Source organism: Pinus tabuliformis, chromosome 8 (genome assembly GCF_031772625.1).
Source record: "Pinus tabuliformis cultivar Carrire ecotype Pingquan chromosome 8, CPIR1, whole genome shotgun sequence".
Classification (NCBI taxonomy): domain Eukaryota; kingdom Viridiplantae; phylum Streptophyta; class Pinopsida; order Pinales; family Pinaceae; genus Pinus; species Pinus tabuliformis.
Genome location: NC_142294.1, coordinates 925,622,720 through 925,637,697, shown reverse-complemented (window position 1 = coordinate 925,637,697; position 14,978 = coordinate 925,622,720).

The window sequence follows — 14,978 nt, the reverse complement described above, 5'->3', positions numbered from 1 at the left end:
ATTATTGGTTGGTTCCGAGGGTTTCTGTAGTGCGCTAGCCACATCTTATGTACGCCGAAAACGTACTTCGGTTGGGTTACTACATCTTTTTCGTCCGATTCCTTCCACATTATTGGCCTACGGGTTACACTCGCGCTAGATTGATGAAGGATGCCTTAATGCCTTCCTTCTAGCAGATCTTTCCCTATCAACTCCGACTCATTGCTTTGGGGCAAAGATCTAGAGTCCATTTGGCAGTACCTTAGGGTTTGCAGTCATTAGTGGCAGATCCTTCGCTATCGACAGTGGGAAATCATCATTGTCTCCTGATCAATAGATTCTTACAGGTGTTCGACTCCAGCTCATCTATTCACACTTGTTAGCTTGTACTAGGTACCTTGACGCTCATTATCATTATCAGTGAGTAGTCTCGCGTTTGTTAACGGTATACGTCAATGACTGGCAATCAAAATATTTCTCACATGGTCAACTTCAGATCATTTATTCCCATGGTGTAGAAATGTACCACGGCGGTCGGTGAAGACCTCAGGTTGTATCAACATTCATTGGTTCACTTGACAGTTGCTCCTGTTGCTGCTAGTTGATACCACTCCACCTTATATGTTGCAGTCAGTCATGGCGACATTCTATATGTTGGCACCTTAGTTTTCAGTGTAGTACCATCCTGTTCCATCATGTTCAGTTGGTATCTTTTTGGATCAGTCTTTGATATCAGTGATCCGTTGCATCTTTCAACATCATTGACAGTCTTATATGTGATATTCAGACATGTACTTGTTCATTATGATCAGATGATCCATTATGTATCTTTCAGTCATTTATACTTGTATACTTAGTGGATCTGCTTGTACTTGATAGGCCGACATGCTTTAATTTTTCTGAGCATGGGTATGCCTGCCTCAGATAGTGTTTCTTTCTAATCTCCTTTGGTGGCTTGGCAGGCTGAATTCTGGTGAATTCCTCGGTTTTCGACAGAATTCCTTTCCATGTACTCGCATAATATATTTCGGCCATCATGTACCCCTTCTAACCTCATATATTAGGGGGCATCTGTTATAGCTCCAAATCTCACTCCTATGGTTTGTGATGCTGTACTAATGGCCTAGGGCAACCCCTCCTTCCAGACCTGATCCTAAAATTTTAAAAATAGTGTTTTATCCCTTATACGCGACATTGCCCAGAGTTAAACGTGTGTATACGCTGGTCTGTGTATATCCAACCTGTGTATATGTATTAAAACACTTAAAAAAGATAAAATTCCTTATTTTCGGGCGGAGATCGCGGGTTTTACCTGCTGATCACCTGTTAGTGCCCATGGCCCAACTATTCCCAACCAACTCCCAACTAAAAAACTACTTTGGGAGAGGTATAAAAAAGACCTCAAAGGGAAGGCCTAAAGGAGGAGAGAAGAGAGAGAAAGGTTATTATGCTGAGATTTTTTCCCTGACCAGGTATGAAGTCCCTTGTGCCTTCTGCACTTCCCCCATTTGTCCAGGAAACCTTTGTTTCCTTGTGTGTTGATGTTCATCCACCATTTATGACATCATGGAGAGAGTCATGGAAGGAGTTTGTTAAAGGCTTGAGGCTGGAACGGATCCGGAAGGAAGCTTTGCTTGGAGCCTACTGAAGGTGACTCAGGTGAAAATATTCCTTTTTATGTACTTTATTTGTCTATAATAAAAGAAACACATGTCTTGGTTCCCGAAATGAATCCTCTTTATGTTAATGACATTCATGTTTAGAATTCACATGTAGATGATTGTTTGGATTTCATAACTAACTACCTTTATTTATAACATGAAGATGGTTCCTTTATAAGGTTTTATCCGTATACTGCTGTGTTCTTTGAATTGGTTGTTTTGCAGGACAAAAGAGAAGAAGGGAACTCCAAGAAGGGTTTGGACCCTAAAGGCCTTCTCAAATGTAGGACCAAAGGTACGTACCCTTTACAATAGAATTTGCTTGTAATAGCATAATGGCTGTGTGAATGTGTGCTTCTTTGAATAGACAACTTTCAGTCTGCTAGGGTTTCAACCCAAAAAGCCCTAGGGGAACATTTCCCTCCATCAGGAGGTCAGGGGACTAGCTGCCGGAACTATGCAAAATGAAGTTTGGGATACTAGGAGGTTGGTTGGTTGCTGGAATTGCACAATGTGCAATCCAGATTGGCCTTCTGGGTGCTGGAATTATGTAATGCACAATTTCTGCTGGCAATGGTTGCAGGCCCAGTGACTGTATTGTGCAATTTTCTGGGCCAACAGTCACTGCCTCTCATAATTGTGCAATGCAAGACTGGAGGATAGTCACTGGGCAGAAATGTACATTTTCTAAGTGGAAAGTAGAGCCTTCCCTCTTAGGATTGCATAATGTAGTCTTGGTGAAGCAGAATTCGGGCCAAGGCTACTGAGACCCGCTGATGGACAACTGAAACAAAATGTGAAGGTGAATGCATGGCGATACTAAGTGTAAGCAGGAGTGAATGAACGTGCATGAAAATAGTGATTGAAGGATTCAGAACACAAAACAACATGCATGTGTGTGGAGTGAGTTGCTGAATCGATGACTATTTGTGCAATATAGTGTCATGCATGTGACAATAGTGAGATGCTAACGAAAACTGAAACGGTGCTAGTACAAGCTGATATTCATGCAAACGAAAACAAGCATTCAAATAAATCAAGAAAACAATGCTCACACAAGCCAAAACACAAAAAGCGACAGAAATGCTGCAAAAGACAAGTTAAGAGGACTTACCTGTAAATAGCTGAGTTAGAATTGTCGAAGACTCCTGCATCTACTGTGGGATGTCAAAGCTCCAAAATCGATGTGAATAAGTGAGCTATGAAGCGTCGAATAAATAAGTTTGAGGCTCATGATGCACATGCCACAAATCTAGGAAAAAGCGACACTTGGAGAAAATATTCTAAAACAATATTTTCATATGTAACCTCCAAATGCTAAAAATATCTCCCTAAAATCTAGGGATGCTTTTTGCATGCTTTTTTTTTCTATTTCGAGAAAAGGTAGCCCATGCGTGCAAGTCAAGTTTTCTCAGTTCTAGGTGGAACCAGTCAACCCAATGGCACATGCAACAACCTGTTTGACTTAGGGGAAAATTTGTGCATTTCTGGGAGGGAGATGGATTGGCTGCCTAGAGGGATTGCGCAATTTCTCGGCTGAGCATCCAACTACTACCTAGAATTGTGCAATTTTTGGGTTGAACAACCCTTCTGGGACACATTGTGCAATTTTTACAAGGAAGGTTGACAAGTAGAATTTGTGAAATTCTAGAGCCCAACAGGCTTCTAATCAGGACTGCCCAATTTTTGGAGGGAAGACTGGTTCACCTCTAGAATTGCGCAATTTCTTGAGGGAGATTCTCAGCATATAGTTGGACCAAGTTTGGAGAAAAAACCTATGAGGGGGATGCAACAAGCTATCATGCATAGGTTGGAAATCTGCTAGAAAACCACTAAAGCTTGTGTACATGACAGTGCAAGACATGATGTTTAGGATGGATGGTAGAGAGGCTCCAGAATGAAGCTAAGGAAAAATTTTGGAGGGTCCTTGTGGCCACTACAACACAACCTAAAAAGGGATGTCCTAAAAGTATTCAGAGTCAGGTTGTGCCTAGAAAAACAATGTATTGGCAGAGGAACCTTCTAAGGGAAAGTCGCAACTGAAGAAGGAGTTCTCAGGTGGAAAGGAGGTGTTGACCTAGACCTAGAGGAAGCCATAATTAGATCACACTGACTACAACAATGCAACACCAGACCAGAGGTATGTTTACCATTGTTATTTCCTTGTGTTGGGTCAATTATTGACCAAGTTGGATCAGATTTGTTAACATCTTGTGGAAGTCAAGTGTTGGGCTTGACTTGGTGGTTATAAGCCCTTTCCTAGGAGCAGAGCCCACAATGAGGATTGGTGATTGTATTGGGCATATTTGGACTATTGGAGAGAAGCGTGTAGATGTCCAAAGTAGCCCTTAAATAGGTGGACAGGAAGGACATCGAAAACTATGTGTTGGGTGAAGAATTGGATTTTAATGTGTAGCACTTTGATGGACAAAAGTGACTACTAAGAAGGCATATTGGTGATCAAGTATTGGTAAGCCTAGAAGAGCAGATTGATGAGCCAAATTTCATTGTAGTAGAAGTGACTTACAACAGTGATAGAAAGTAGCCCTCCTGGAGTCTCTATGTGTTGTTCCTTGACAGAATAAACGACAGATATAAAGAAGATGGGAAGCAAAGGAATGGCATGGCAATCTACAACATAGATGTTGTGATTGGAGCAAGATTTTCATTGTATTTTGTATTCTTGTACTTGTGGATATTTGAGGGCCATTATCCCTTGTACGATAGCCATATATTATTGTATTATATATTGATAATATAACAAATTTGGGTTACATATATTGTTTTTATTATTCTTATAGTGCATGTGATTGATTTACTGCATTATAGTGTTCCGTTGTGCAAAGTAGATTTGTTGAGATTCTTGGTTTGGTAATTGTTTGGTAAATTAATTGTCTTTAATTTACTTCATTAAATATCAACCAAGATTCATGTACTTATGAAATGTATGTGCACTATATATGCTAGGATTTCTTATGTAAATTAAGTGATCTAAGAATGAAACTAATTGTAAAGATGAATGAATGCTTTTTATACAATTTCGAGAAAATCAATTCACATGTTCTTTTAATATAGAGTCCTAACTAAGTTGAGCTTTGAAAATAAAATATCTTATCTATATTGCAAAAATCCACACTTAATTCTAATTGTCAAAAGGAAATGCTTGAAAATTGAACATGAAAGAAAATGATTTAACTCTACTGCTACGGAATCAAACTCATTTTGCACTAGTTACTGAAAATAAATCTTTAAGCTAATTTACAAATATGAAAAACCTATTTTGAATAATACTAAGAGTAAATAATAACAAAATCTAGATTTCAAAAGATAAAGTTGCTTCAAAAGAGAATGACAATGAAATCTAAAATGTGAAATCTTAACTCAAGATTGGTTACTAATGTGTGCATCAACCTCTAAAGTGTACTATGTTTAGCATATCAGAAATTAAATGTGAATGAGGAAATGACTAAGAGAAGTTGAAATTGAATGCTAAAACAACTAAACAATGATATAAAAAATGCATAGCATAAGTAAACTATTTTTGGTATTTTTGGTTTATGAGTACCTTGTAAAATAAATGATTGTAACGAAAAGAAAAGCTACAAGTAATCTCTAAAAAAACAAGTTAATGCTAACAATAATGCAAAACTAAAACAAAACCTCACAACTCACAAGCGGGCCTCCTGGAGTACAAGATTGATTTAACAATCAATGATTCTTCACGCACGCATTTAGAAAGTAACAAGAACTTGTATTAAGAGAACAAAGTATCAATTTTTCCACAAAAGGATTATAAACTTAATAACAATAATCAACACTTCTATGTTCTGTTACTGTTATTTATACAAATGATAAAAAAAACTTCGAAAGAGTTTTAAGACAATAAATTGTAAGTAAATTTGACACTTATGAGATTGATAAATAAGAGTCCAATCTCTTTATGAATTGCTATTGGAAAATCAATTCATAGGATATTTTGTTTTTTAACAGCTAAGTGCCTCGCTCACTTGATTCTCTACTTCTTATGTTTAATTGTAACACGTAGTTTCCAAGTTTGACTTAGCCTTTGACTTCAATATCTCTAATTTCTCTTAGCTTACCAAGCAATTTTAGTAGGTGGTTAACGATCTAGAAGCCAAATGCAATATTTTGACAGTATTCTTTATTCTTCTGGAATGCTGCAACCTATCTAACAATGGATTCTTCTGCATAAATGGATATCAGTAAAAAAATATACAAAATTTGGTAATTGAAAGATAATTTTCTCATAATTTCATTAAAAACAAAGAATTTAAATATGGATAATTAATACCTTGTAGGTATTGATCTTGACCTTAATATGCTAGGGTTTTTGTAGAAAAATAGCATAAAGGTGGATTGTGATGGCAAAAAGGATGGTAAAAATGAGACATTTCTAAACTTCAATGATAGCATCAAATATTAAAGATTTTATCCTAGACACCAGGGTCATGGAAAATGAACATGGAATCAGATCCAGATTTGAGCTACTTTGAGAGGAAGTGAATAAAAAGAGTACACAACGAAGTACAACTTAAGAAGGAGTTGGTAACATTGTAAGTGAAGGGATCAATACAATGTCGAAGTTACAGGTTGGTGTTCGTTATGAGGATAGATTGGAAGGGTTATCCAACTATAGTCCTTGGAAGGAAAGGATCAAGTTGGTATTACAAGTCAACAAGATCTGGGTGTTCACCGAGAAAGATATCAAGAATCCAACCAACCCTAAGGAGATATAAGTGGACGAGGAATTGGATATGAGAGCGAGAGTGATCATCCTAGATGGTGTGAAGGACCCCCTAACACCATATTTAACCGGGAACAACACTACACATGATATGTGGATCTCTCTTCAAAATTTATTCAGAATAAGAACGAGAAACAGGTACTAGTATTGGATGATAAGTTGAACTCCACCAAGATATTGCAGGGTAAAGGAGTGACTTCGTATTTGACAACGTCGTCTTAATTCAAATATGAGATTGTTTTCTTCAGTGTGACTATTTCATATTCTAATATGGTGAGGATTTCTTTGAATGGGTTTGTAGTAGATTTGATTTGCAAACTCGCCGCCCCAAAAAATTCCTACAAAAATAAAAATAAAAAGATATCCTCGCTTTTCCCAAGAAAGTTCTTTGATACCACTTGTAATAGATTTGACCTGCAAATATACGATAATAGAAAATATGCTCAAAAATAACAAGATCGAAATATAGAAATGCTTCTCTTTATTAATCAAAACCCTTGAGGTAGGGTAACACCATACAATCATTCCTTAAGGAAGGAGAACACTCCACAAGGCATATGCTTGCCAATACAATAATCATTGACATCTCTCAATGGGGAGTCTCTATCCTCTATATAGGCTTCATACATACAATACCATGGGTCTCTCAATACCATATATCTAATAAAATGGGGTTATCACATTATTCATAACTACTTGTGTTCCCTTACATGATGCGGGTTAACCACTTTATTTTTTAACTACAAACCATCACATTATTAAATAATTCCCTTGGGTACCACCCTCTCTACCCCATAATATTCCCCCTAGGTATACTACAGACGTGGACATACAAGAAGCCCTAATCAAATCACAGTGACTACAATAGTACAATACTAGACGATAGGTATGTTTGCCATTGTTTTTTCCTTGTGTTGGGTCAAGTATTGACCAAGTTGGATTAGATTCGTTAGAAGCCTATGGAAGCCAAGTGGTTGGGCTTGATTTGGTAGTTAGAAGCCCTTTCCTAGGAGAAGATTCCACAGTGAGGATTGGTGATTGTATTAGGAATATTTGGATTGTTGAAGGGCATCAAATGGATTTCCAGAGTATCCCTTGAATAGGTGTACAAGAAGGATGTTGACAGTTGTGTGTTGGGTGAAGAATTGGAGCCTAGTTTGCAACACTTTGATGGAAAAATGTGACTGCTAAGAAGGCAAATTGGTGCTCAGGTATTGGTCAGCCTAGAAGAGCAAATTGACGAGCCAAAGTTCATTATAGCAGAAGTGGCCTGCAACAGTGTTAATAGGTAGCCCTCTTGGAGTCTCTATGTGTTGGTCCTTGATGGAATAAGGGGTACCTAGAGAACAGATCAGAAGAAAAGGACCATCAGGATGATATATGAGATAGATGTTGTCATTGGGGTAAGATTGTCATTGTATCTTATATTCTTGTACTTTTTGATATTTGAGGGGCATTATCCCTTGCATGGGAGCCTTAGATTTTTTTATTATATATTGATGATATAACAAAGTTGGGTTACATATATTGTTGTTATTTTTCTTATTATGTATGTGATTGATTTACTGCACTATATTCTTCCAATGTTAAAAGTATCTTTGTTAAGATTCTTGGTTTGGTAGCATTATAGATTTAAGATTCTATCTTAGACACCAAGGTTGTGTAATTCAACAGTCAGGTTGTGCATCTCATTTTGCTTCTACTTTTGCATCCACTTTTGCATCCAGTCACAGTGGTTTTTCCTACATGTTATGGGAGTGTTTTTAAATGGTGTGATAGGGTTGAAATCCTTTTGGCATCATCGTTCCCTTCCATAAATTTCTAGATATGTCATTGATGTTGCTTGTTTAGTTTGGTTTCATGAGTAACTAGTCACTTGGGTAAAAGGCACCTTTCTCTTTTGTCTTATGCCTCTTTTTCATTTGTTAAAGTTATTAATTTGAATATACATGTGACTAATACCTCTGCTACTAGATTCCTTGTAGGGAAAGGATGGAATTGGAGAAAATCGTCAAGATACTCTTAGGAAGATACAAGTAATTTCTCTTGTCCATCATTCGATCCCTTTATTTTTTTTCCAACCTTTGGGGAATCATTTTATGCATTTGAACAAGGGTGCTCATCCTTGCACCAGGGCTTAAGTTTAGATTCCATCATATTAAATATTTTATTTTCTTAGTGTTCATAAATGTGACTATTATCAGTATTCATAGTTTTTATTGTACTTACATCATTATATATTTATTGTAAAAGCAAAGGAAATAAAAATAAAAACATTATGTTGAGAGCATGGGTTTCATGCTCTATTTTATTTTGTCAACTAGGTCAAGCATGTTATTGATGCTCCTAGGGTTTCTTAAGTCAATAAAGTCCTTTTCATATGTATAAGACCCTTAGGGGAGTATTCTATCAGGAAAGAAATATTATCTTTAAGTTTAAAGTGCCAATTTTGGACTCCCAAGACCAAGTCAGCCCTACCAATGAAGTCGCCATAGAAGAGGCCCATTCAACCCTTGAAGTAGGTATAAATAGGATGAGAATTTGATCTATTTATCATCCATTATGAAGCAAGTTAGATCTACTTACAAATTAGAACAAGAATACAAGTTAAGGAAAGAACAAAGGAAGAGAATCCAAGCAAAGGAGAAAAGTACTAATTTTTGACATAATTTGATTCACATGTGTGAGTTTTCTAGGGTTTTTTCTACTGCTGCAAACCAAAGTTGTGGGCCAAAAATTACAGGATTGAAGTTGTGGGTTGAGACTTAAAAAGTTTCAGGAGGAAGACACTTTGACTTCCGTTGACTTGGGAAGACATTGACTCTTTTAAAGGAGAAAATTTGGAGGCTTAACTTGGTACTTGGTGGAAGTATTTATCTCCTTTTTCAGGTCTTGGTTGTATCATTTTGTCTTCGTTCTATAATAAGAAGAGAATTTTGACTTTGTTTTCCCTTAGGAGAGGGGTTTTTCCTTGGCTAAGAGCGTGCATACTGTGTTTTATTGTTCTTGTGATCTTCATGTTCTTTATGGTTTGATAATTTCTTAATGAAAGGAATACAAAAGAAGATAATATAATTAAAATTCTCACAAACTATTATCAAAGTAAGTAAATATTTTCTACCATTTTATTTTCTAACAAGGTTTTAAAGCTACGGTGAGGAAGTAAAAAGGAAGCTCTAAGATCATTTGAAAGGACAGAAGAAAGGATACAAGGAAGGGTATAAGGAGAATCTCTCAGGAAATAAATCTCACCATTCATCTTGAATGAAGGCTACAAACATTTGAAGGCATCTTGGAAAATCCTGAAAGAAACATCTTAGAAGATCTTTTTGGAAACAATAAATTTGAAGAAGGAAGAAAGTTTATATCTCTCTTTTTAATTGCAATCTCTTGATTACAAATCATTATCTTAAAGTAGGATCTCTCTATCTCGAAATATCTTATCAATAATATTTTTAGTATCATTAAAGAAAGAGTATCTAACACCTTCGGACTATCATCAAAAGTAATCTTGAAAAGAGACCTATTGAAGACTACAAGAGATCAAGATCTATACAAGAGTGACATTACAAGTGTACACATGGAATCATCAATGAAATCAGAAAATAAAATTCAAGGAGCTTCAAATTTTAGATTCTTAAAGACAAGGATGGATCTTATCCTTACTAGGAGCAAAGTTTTAGACATACTGCAAGGCAAAGTTAAAGAACCTTTAGATGATGTTGGAAAATAAAAATTTAAGAAGAATGACATTATTTCCATAAGCCCCATTGTGGATGTAGTCAATGAAAATTTGATTCCCTATATATCCAGTCAAGACACCTCAAAGAAAATGTATGATTCTCTCTCCAAACTATTTACAATAAAAAATATTGGCTAAGTAGTAAACTTAATGAATGAGCTTCGAACTATCAAGATGACAAAAGATGATACTATATCTTCATATTTTGTAAGAATCCCCCATTTAAGAGACAAAATCTAAGAAACTTATCAAGTTATCCCTAATAAGGAACTTGTGATATCAACCATATTAGGATTACCCAAACCTTGGAATGCTTTTGCAATTGGTATTAATAGTTGGAAAAATGCTCCACCTTTTGAGGAATTATGGTCTATCTATACTCAAGAAGAAGCCTGACTTGCTCTATTAGGAGGAAATAAAGAAGAATAAAATGATACCTCCAATGCATATTCAACTTCTTTCAAGAATAAAGGAGGAAATAATAAACCTAACAAAGGTTCATAGAGAAATCATCACAACAATATTGACCTATCAAAATTTCAATGTTTCCATTGTCACAAATTTTGGAACTATAGAAGCCAATGTACTCAAAAATAAAATGCTAAGAATAAGAGAGGAATGTCTCATGTTACTATTGTTTATACAGATGAACCATCGATGAAAGCCAAAGGAAAAGATTCTGATGTCAAAGATTTGTACTATTAATCAAGAAAAGACTTGGAGTCTTAGGGGTTGTTGACCCTAGTATATCATATCCCTTGTATATAATTCTATTTAGGCCTTTGACTTTAGGTTTTTGTGAGAAACCTTGATATGCTCATGGTTGGCTTTAGGTTTTTGGTTATAACCTTAGATTATGTCCTTCCTTGTTCATTGAGGTCCTTGTTTTCTTGGGTTTGGGAACCTAGTAGAATCCGATAAGACAAATTGCCTAAAGTTTTAAACATAACCCTAGGATGAGTTGTTAAAATAAATAAATATCTCAACGATGTCTAGATCAATTCAAGACCAAGAAGGATTCATTGTTATTCACAAAAATATAACCATTTCTTTTCTTTCATTGAATTGGTGTTGACTTCCTCAATATATCTAGATTTATTGTCACTTGATGACAACCTTTTAGTTTATGATCTCCCTAAAAAGGATGACAGGTAAATGAAGTAAAATTTTTATGGAAATATTCAGAGGGAGCTTCAGAGGGAGATTCAAATCTTATAAGAACTATGAATTTGAAAGAAGCTTTGCTTTAGAGGGAGTAGTTCAACTCTCAAGTTTTAAAGTTAGAAATTAGAATTTCACATGTGGGTGCATTGATAAAAGAATTTTTGGAATCTTTGTTATGGCATCATAAGGACCACAAGGACCCTCTACTATAATGAAATTGCATCATAAATGAAGTCTGAGAGGAATATTCCAAAAAGAAGTAGAATATTGTTTGAGGTATGTTTTCTATATTATGTCTTTTTATTATTTGACAATATTTATGTAGAGTATGTATGAGGTTTTGAAGATATTTTTAATCTAGGTTTTATCGGTATTTAGGCTTTATGAACCCTAGATGAAATTAAACCCTAGAAACAAAAACCCTAACCCTAATTGTTATCTCTATGAATCCCTTGCTCTTAGAATATGACATCTAGGGTTTGTTAGATAAATGTTTATTTTCTACACATCTTGAAACCCTAATAGAGTTTTGAGTAGGGTTCTAGGGTTTGTACTAAACCCTACCAATTATTGGGATGAATATGGATCTTAGGACCTTAGGACCAAATGTTTTCGCTGTAAGGAGAAATCCTAGACTACCAAAATATACATCATGGTTGGTTGTGCTGAGAATTAAGGTACATAATAAAGGAATGAAGCAAGATAAGAAGAATAATGTTATTTATTCCTGTTGATAACTCTGTGAAAGATTATGAACATGATGGAAAGATGGAGTTGTAAAAGAATATTGTTGATATTTCTTAGCATCCATTGTAATATTCTTGAAGAAAGGGAGAAAATACAACTTCTATAGAAGATATGAAATCCCTTTGGATCAGATATCTAAATCTTGTTCACTAGTTTGTTGCAAGAGCATGATGATAGATATATGAAGTCTGTGGATATTTAGATCAATGTGAAATTGAGGAATAATTGACCTCTAATGAGGTTAGTAGCAGTAGAGGCCATCATTTTAGAGAGAGATTCTTCGGCGAAAATCACATGGAAAATCATTTGTCGACGCGTTTCGAACCAACAAGTGTGGTTCATCATCAGGACAAGTTGAAGAAACAGATCCAGCTGAGCGAGTTAAATAGGCAGAGCAGAGACTCCTGACCAACGGCTAGTTTGACTCAAGAATCGGGGTCAAAAATACTTTATTAGTTTAGTTAGCAGAATTAGGACCAATTCTGCTAACTAAAATAATAAATTATTTTTGACCCCGATTCTTGAGTCAAACTAGCCGTTGGTCAGGAGTCTCTGCTCTGCCTATTTAACTCGCTCAGCTGGATCTGTTTCTTCAACTTGTCCTGATGATGAACCACACTTGTTGGTTCGAAACACGTCGACAAATGATTTTCCATGTGATTTTCGCCGAAGAATCTCTCTCTAAATTGATATGGATCACAAAAGCCTGAACTCTATTATTGAATCCCTGCATGGAGAGGCCATCATATTGACTTGGGAATTGTTGAACCAATATTACTAAGACATGATTTTACTACCTAAAAATACATATTATTGGGATAAAAATGATGAAATAATTGAGTGCATGACATTATCGTTGAAGAACCTATGGTAGTAAACATGAGGCATAAGAGGTAGCAGGGCTCTAGATAGCCTAAATATGTTGGACATAAGTGTTGGGTGTGGAGCCTAATTATATTCTTTATTCAGAGGTATAACCTCATTGGACCCCAGTTCGTAATGTGGTAGCAATGCAGCCCATAACATTTGCACTACAAGGGGGGTCTAGGGGTGGGGTGGCTATGATCTTTGGGAGACCCACGTGGTGGGGGATTGGGGGAAGTGCCCCTGAAGCTAAAAATAGATGTAAAAATCCCTTGTAAAATGTTGTAATTTCGTAGTCAGTTTCGGCCATTCATTAGGCAGATATCTGATGGTACAAGTTATGTTTAATTTAGGGTTTTTTGCCCTAGAAGGCAACCCCCTCACTATATATGAGGGAATTGTATTGCGGCTATGTATATCTGCATTCTAAGTGAAAAAGAGAGAGGAGATTGTATGAGAGCGAAGAGGGAATTACAACGGATCCACTGTAGGTTGTATCTCTTCAGTTTGCTAGATAATATAAAAGGAAGGATTGGCTATTTCTCCGTGGACGTAGCTCAAATTGGGTGAACCATGTATATCTGTGTCTCTCTTGTTTTATGTGTTTTCTGTGTTTATATTTCTGCAATATATTTTATGTTTTCCGTTGCTCTGTAATATATAATTTTCTAACAACTGGTATCAGAGCCGAAGGTCTATTTGGCTGATAAGCTCATAGGAGAGAAGGGTTCCTGGTTCGAGTGGGAGCAATGGTGGAAGATGGTAGGTTTAGTGTCAAAAAATTTAACATCCAAATCTACCAGCTTTGGAAGATGCAAATGGAATATTATTTGTACCAAAAAGATCTGTACCAGCCATTGAGCGGAAAGACAAAGAAGCCGATGAGTATGACAGACACAGAATGGGATATTCTCGGCAGAAAGGCACTTGGAACAATACGACTGTGCCTAGTGGTGTCGGTAGCATTTAATATTTCAAAGGAAACGACAATAGAGGGTTTAATGTCAGCATTGGCAAAACTATATGAAAAACCCTCGGTCTCAAATAAGGTATTTCTTATGAAGCATTTATTTAATATGAAGATGTTATAAGGTGGATATGTTGCTGATCATTTAAATGAATTTAATACAGTTGCCCATCAGTTAAGTTCTATAGGGGTAACTTTTGATGATGAAGTTAGGGATCTGTTATTTATGTGCTCATTGCCAGAGAGTTGGAATGATTTCGTTATGGCCATTAGTAACTCTGTCTCTAGATCTAGTACTTTAAAGTTTGATGATGTTGTCGGTGCAATCCTTAGCGAGGAAATGTGATGGAAAAGCTCCGGTGAGACATCAGGTAATGTTTTGACTGCAGAGACTAGGAGAAGAAAAATGGAAAGAGGAAGGAGCCCAGGATATTGCAGTAAGTCAAGGAAAGGCAGATCCAAGTCTAGATCGGGGATAGTGTGCTGGAAATGCGGGAAGAAAGGACACATGAAGAGATATTACAAATCTTAGAAGGGAAAAGAAGGAGACACACAACAAGAAAACAATTATGAAGTGAATGTGACAGGTGATGTGTTACAAGATGCTTTGATTCTTTCATTAGAAAATATTATTGATGCCTGGGTGGTAGATTTATGGGCCTCATTCCATGCCACACTTGATAGGAAACATTTTAATGATTATGTTCAAGGAGATTTTGGATAGGTTCGATTGGGTGATGATAAACCTTGTAAAATCATTGGAATGGGTACAATTTTCATAAAACAACGGAAAGGAAATCAGTGGCTATTGACAGAGGTAAGGCATGTTCTAGATCTAAAGAAAAATCTAATTTCAACAGGGAAGTTGGGAGGTGAAGGCTATGTGACTACTTTTACAGATAAAACCTAAAAGGTCACAAAAGGATCCCTGGGAATAACAAAAGGAGAAAAGGTTGGTACATTGTATTTTTGCAATGGTATTTCTAATTTTGTTAATTCTTTAACCTCTACAGGACAAGATACGACATTGTGGCATCACAGGCTTAGGCACATGAGTGAGAAGGGGATGCAGATTATTCACTCAAGAAA